Source organism: Bos indicus, chromosome 11 (assembly GCF_029378745.1).
Source record: "Bos indicus isolate NIAB-ARS_2022 breed Sahiwal x Tharparkar chromosome 11, NIAB-ARS_B.indTharparkar_mat_pri_1.0, whole genome shotgun sequence".
Classification (NCBI taxonomy): Eukaryota; Metazoa; Chordata; class Mammalia; order Artiodactyla; family Bovidae; genus Bos; species Bos indicus.
Window position 1 is genome coordinate 82,349,138 of NC_091770.1, and position 6,935 is coordinate 82,356,072.

A 6,935-nucleotide genomic window follows, 5' to 3' on the forward strand; every position below is an offset into this window, starting at 1 on the left:
GCCAGACCATGCAAGGACTGTTTGATGGGGGATAGGAAACTATAGGAGGCTTGAAGCAAGGAAGACATGGTCCTCTGTGTGCTCCGGAAGGATCAGTCACACTGCCCTCTTGAGAATGGATTCAAGGTGTACATCTGGAGATGGTCACAGTCATGGGAGGGGGGTGGAGGGGTGCGCTCCCAGAACTACAGTGAAACTTGGATGAGACACTGGACTCCAATTCCATCCTTCATACAGGTGCCAGAGAGATTTTGCAAACACTGATCTGATCGTGTCATGCTTCTGCTCCAAGTTCTTCATTGGCTCCGAGTGCCACAGGATCAAATACCAACTCTTCACAATCAAGCTCCTGCAAGGTTCTGCTTTGTTTGTGTCTTTCTGGATGGCACCCTCTCATTATCTTGAGCCTTACCTTGGCAAACCTAGAACTGCTCTCCCACTCCAAGTCTCAGCTTTTGTATCTTCTTCTTCATAAAATAAATCCTCTTTGTTTCCATCCAGGCCAGGGTTGTGCCTTTCCTCTGTATTGTATTCTGATTGGCAATCTGCCCACCTAGACTGGGAGCTTTCTGAGGACAGGAACTGAATCACTCAGCTGAATGAGCCCAGCACCCAGCATGGTGCCTGAGCACCACACATGCTCAGTAAATATTTACTGAAAGAATGAATAGATGGAGGAATATCTACAGGTTTATGCAGCCAATGACTTGCAACAAGAATGGCTTGTTTCCATCTTTTCCTCTGAAGGCTTACCTTCAAGGTCTTCAAGGATATGTTAGTTAGAACTAAGCGCTACATTAAATAGCTCTCAAGAAGGTTGTAGCTTTAAAAACAAGAGGTTCATTTCTTTTTCATACAGTCATGGATGCTGGGTGGGATGTTTGGGTGGGTGTTCCCATAGTCAGGAATCCAGGTTCACTGTGCCCTGACATCTTCAGCTTGTGAGTTCCAGGAGGGAAATGCATGGAAGTGTACATTCAGAAGATTCTATTGCTTAGGTTTAGACTTATGACACATCACATACCCTTTTTGCTCCCACCTTGAGGACAGATTTTGGCGTGGTGCCAAGTGAGCCTCAAGGAAGGATGGAAAACATGGGTTGTCTGGGCAACCAGGTTGCCAGCTACCTGGGAGAGCATGATGTGATGGAGAGTTGACCAGCTTCATCACAAAATCTGGCCCAAATGTCACCAACCTGAAGATTTCCCAGCCCCATGAGCCTGTGGGAATTTCTTATTATTCAGCATCAGTGGACCCTTGAGCTTCCTACTAACATGGCCGAGATCATACACCCTCTGGTTCCCTGTGCCTGTGCTAGCTTCTCTCCTTTTCAGAATAACCAAGAAAACCATTTATATCTTTGTTTTCTCCCCTTTGACTTTGTAACAGGGCAGCAGAAAGACCACTGCAGTCAGAATCAGGAGAGTTGGCTGATTAGCTGTAGGCAGCCACTGTCCCCTTTCTGGGTCTCAGTTTCCCCAAGTACATTAACAAAGAGAGTGGGCAAAGTGCCTTTTAAGTTCTCTCCCACTTCTATTATTCTGTGGTCCTGGGTCCTCGATGAGCAGATCTCAGCCCTCAGCCCCGGCCTCACTGCCCCTTCTCAGTTCTGCAGGAAACTCAACTCTGGGCTCACTGTGGAGGGTGCCGCTGATCACCACCTATGCATTCATAGGCCTGCCAGAGAGAAAAAAGCTGGGAGAACTGGATCCAAGTCTTGGCTTCATCATTCTGCAGCCTTGTGCAATGGGTGAGTATTTTCCTGAATCTGCCTTCTCTTTTATAAATGAAAATCCCCATATCTGCCCCATGATGCAATCATCTAATATGGAAGATCAAGTGAGAGCATGAAGGTGAAAGCCCTTTGGAAACAGTGCTTGCGTGCATGCTCAGTTGCTCAGTCATGTTGGACTCTTTACAACCCCATGGACTGTAGCCCGCCAGGTTCCTCTGTCCATGGGACTTCCCAGGCAAGAATACTGGAGTGGGTTGCTATTTCCTACTCTAGGGGATCTTCCCAACCCAGGGCTCGAACCCACATCTCCTGTGGCTCCTGCATTGGCATGCAGATTCTTCACCACTGAGCCACTTGGGAAGCCATAATATATATATTATGTATCAGTTCAGTTCAGTTGCTCAGTAGTGTCTGACTCTTTGCGACCCCATAAATCACAGCACACCAGCCCTCCCTGTCCATCACCAACTCCCGAAGTTGACTCAGACTCACATTCATCAAGTCGGTGATGCCATCCAGCCATCTCATCCTCTGTCGTCCCCTTCTCCTCCTGCCCCCAATCCCTCCTAGCATCAGGGTCTTTTCAAATGAGTCAGCTCTTCGCATCAGGTGGCCAAAGTATTGGAGTTTCAGCTTCAACATCAGTCCTTCCAATGAACACCCAGGGCTGATCTCCTTTAGAATGGACTGGTTGGATCTCCTTGCAGTCCAAGGGACTCTCAAGAGTCTTCTCCAACACCACACTTCAAAAGCATCAATTCTTCAGCGCTCAGCCTTTTTCACAGTCCAAGTCTCACATCCATACAAGACCACTGGAAAAACCGTAGCCTTGACTAGATGGACCTTTGTTGGCAAAGTAATGTCTCTGCTTTTCAATATGCTATCTAGGTTGGTCATATATATATATCATATATATGCTATGCTATGCTAAGTCGCTTCAGTCATGTCCGACTCTGTGCGACCCCAGAGACGGCAGCCCACCAGGCTTCCCCGTCCCTGGGATTCTCCAGGCAAGAACAGTGGAGAGGGTTGCCATTTCCTTCTCCAATGCATGAAAGAGAAGAGTGAAAGTGAAGTTGCTCAGTCGTGTCTGACTCTTAGCGACCCCATGGACTGCAGCCTACCAGGCTCCTCTGTCCCTGGATTCTCCAGGCACGAGTACTGGAGTGAGATGCCATTGCCTTCTCCGATCATATATATATCTCATTATATATATATATATATATATATATATATATATATATATATATCTCATTATATATATATATATATATGTATATATGTATATATCACAGCCACCTGGGAAGCCCTTTTTGGAAACAGTAAAGGGTTATATTTCATTTAGCCTTAAAAATGTGTATTTCCTAGAACATTTGCTGTTTTACAGTCTGAAATAACCACATTTTTCTCCTCATGTTCCTGGAGCTTCCAGAAGCAGGGTAAGGAGGAATGGGTCTGGGGCAAAACATTTCTCAAGAGCCTCATTTCAGGCCAGCACACCCACATGTGGCCCGCCACTCCTTCCTGAGCAGGTGGGAAAACACCAGGGCCAGTAGGTGAGCCCTTGAGACCAAGGCAGCCAAAGAAATGGGGGCAGACGGCATGAGTCCCCTCTGGGCTAAGGCATTTCAGGGTTGCTGTGCCAGGATGACCTTGGGTGCCACCTGCAGAGATGGTGGCATCAGGGGACAGAGAATCTGACTCCCTGAGTCTGGAGTGACCATACAATTTACCACCCACACTGGGACATTTCTGAGAGTGAGAGAGAGGGGCCAGTGATCATCAGGGTGGCATGGCCAGCGTAGGCCCCAGGCAGTCGGTGTGTGCACTTGGTCCTCCTCCCTGAATCTCAGGCTAGAGGGGAGCCCAGGGACCTGCTCGGGACTTAGAGCTGGTGGCTTGTGTTAGGCTGTGCCTTCCGGCTCTCAAGATTCTTAGGGAACATTGACCCTGATTAATTCATTCACATCACCAGGTTCAGTTTCCACAAACACTCCACGAGGTAAGCATGATTTCCCCCATCAACACAGCGACCACAAAAGGTTACTGCAACGAACTTGTCCAAGATCACACAACTAGTTTAAAACCCAGCTTTGCCGGATTCCAAAGTTCATGCTCTTTCTTCTACTCCATCACGTGGTCTTCCTCACAGCCCAGCTCGACTTCCTAACTCCCAGAAGACCCATGAGAAGAGGCCGGAGTTTTAGAATGAAATGTCTGTGGCCCCCGCCCCATTAACCCCCGAGAACACAGCTCCCTGGCCGCCCCTCCACCTGCAGGGCTCAGAAGGCAAGTGCCCATATTTCACTTAAAAAAAAAAAAAAGAAAAGGAAAGATCAAACGCCCTCTGCCAGTGACTTTAACTTATTTATGGGCTTGATTTTTTTTTTCCTGGATCATTTCCTTTCATTCCTGCCAGAAGTCCTTGCTTACAATCCTCCCAAGTTATTAATAAAAGAAGTCAAACGGTAGCAAGCGCAGGGGGACGTTCTTGGCTCCTGCTGATGTTTAGTTTGTGCTGGAAGCAGATGTTCTCACCCAAATCATAGACACTTGCCAGGCCTTTCACATCGGTCCCCTTTTCAGAGGAGGACAGAAGGAGTTCAGAGGAGAAAGCTGATTTCCAACTCCAGTAAGAGAAAATGAAGGATAAGGACCCTCACTCAGATCGTTGTACAGACGATGCACACGTGACGTGCCCAGCTCTGCGTAAAACACCAAGGACCCCGCCTGAGCCAACTAGCCCTGACCTCCTCCCAGCCCCCTCCTTCTGCCTTACTCAGTTGAGATGTCTCAGCAATTTCTGGTGAGATGGTAGATAACTACACGACTCAGTTCTGCTTTGCAGTCTGGGCTAAGGCTTTCTCAATAGCTTTTTTTTTTTTGAGTTCTGAATTATTGTTGCTATTCAGTCACTAAGTCATGTCCAACCTTTTGCGACCCTATGGACTGAACCATGCCAGGCCTTCCTGTCCATCACCAACTCCTGGAGTTTACTCAAACTCATATCCATTGAATCAGTGATGCCATCCAACCATCTCATCCTCTGTCATCCCCTTCTCCTCCTGCCTTCATTCTTTCCCAGCATCAGGTCTTTTCCAATGAGTCAGTTCTTCACACCAGGTGGCCAAAATATTGGAGTTTCAGCATCAGTCCTTCCAGTGAAAATTCAGGGTTGATTTCTTTAGGATTGACTGGCTTGATCCCCTTGCTGTCCAAGGGGCTCAAAAAGTTCTTTTGAGGGTTTTCCATAAGAAGTTGCAGAAAACCTCCAACAAACTTTTTGGCCAACCCAATTGAAAAAAAAATACTCAACGGAGAAATTTTGGGCAGATATCTAGGGCAAGTACACTACCTACGTCTTTTGCAGTGAAGACTCCTGCCCCAGAAGAGGAAACTAGGCAAGTAGCTTCTCAAGGGAACTTTATCTTGGCCAGGATCCTGTCTCCCAACTCGCCATCCTGGCCTCTACTGAGCCACTTAACACAACAGATTCATGTTCTCCTGGTTGTCTGAATAGACTGTTCCTCACCCTGGATAACCAAGTTGAAAAGATCCTTCTTGATCTGAACGACGTACCTGTTACAATCTTCTGTCCACTCTTTCCAGATGGAAGGAGACCTGTGACTGGCTTGTCAATGAATGAAGAGGACCCAAGAGCCAGCAGGCCGAGCACAAGTTAGAATGAGCTTCGAGAACAACACGAGGGTGATGGCAGCCAGTGGGAGCCCTGAGAAAGGAGAGTCTGGGCCCAGGGCCACGGGGCAGGTGCCAGGGACACCGAGCAGAGGGAGGGTAGTTGAGGGAGTTGTTGTCATTCAGTTGCCCATTCGTGTCTGACTCTTTGCAACCCTGTGGACTGCAGCACCCCAGGCTTCTCTGTCCCTCACCATCTCCCAAATTTTGCCCAAGTTCATGTCCATTGCGTCAGTGATGCTATCCAGACATCTCATTATCTGACACCCTCTTCTCCTTCTGCCCTCAATGTTTCCCAACATCAGGGACTCCATCCCCTAGCCGAGGGAGGTGGGGAGGACAAAGGCTTCTGACTAAAAGCCAAAATAGTTTGTTTCTAGTGCCAGCTTTGCCCCCCATTGGGCTGATTCACCTGTACTGGGCAGACCTCAGCATCTTTATCTGGAAAAGATATTTTCAGGGAAGACGCTTTCTGCTTCCTTTACCTCCAAAGCTTAGGGACTTCCCTGGTGGTCCAGTGGTTAAGACACTGTACTCCCAACGCAGAGGGCTGGGGTTGAATCCCTGGCCAGGGAACTAAGATCCCACATGCACTGTGGGTGTAGCTAAAAAAAAAAAGAGTGTGGCTGTGAGAATCAAATAACAGAAGAGAAATGGCCACATGACTGGTATGTCTGTTTAAACTCGATGGTAATCTTGTGATTATGAATTTGTCACTATCAAGGTTTGGGGGGCTGACTGTGTCCAGGGATGCAGGGAGGCGTGAATCCCATATTCTCCTGCCTTGATGTGTGTCCACGAAGGCATGTGTGGATTCTGTTAGGAATGGGATTGGAAGGGATTCTGTTAGGTTCTAGAGGGTGTTGGGGCTGGCAAGGGTTTGACGGTACAAACCCCACGTTCCTTGTAGCATCACTGACTTGTCTCCACGGACGGGCAACCTTCCCCTGGGTCTTGGTTCACAGCAGCCCTGAGGGCTGAGACTGTGAACCCAGGGGTCCCCTTTGGGCTGACCCCCCCTCCCCCGCTGAGTGGCTCATTTGCACGTGGCCTCGTTGGTTTCTGTGATGAAGCCACACAATGAGGCAGTCACCCTCAGCCGTTGCCCTCTGGGCTCCAGCCCGGGGTCCGCCTCTCTCTGTGGGCTCCATTCATACCAAAGGACACGCAGCCTTTAGCTGGGGTCGCCCACCCCGGCTCCGGAAGGTTTCAGGGCCCCATCTCTCTGTGGGGGTGGTGGAGGCCGGTTCCACGCGTCACGGGACATTGCTCACATTCTCGGGGAGGGCGTGGAAGGGTGCCAGCCAGTCTCCCGGGCCAGGCCAGCCTGAGGCGCCCTGGAGGCCTGGCTTCCTCCTGGGTCTGTCCCGGGCTCAGTGGCACTTCCTCCCTCTGGCTTCTGCTCACACCACCCAAGTCTGGCCTGTTACATTTGGGCCAGGGAGGGCAGCTCAGGGGTGGGAGTGCCCTTTCTGCCAGGTTCCAATCTGTTCCGAGAAAGGTG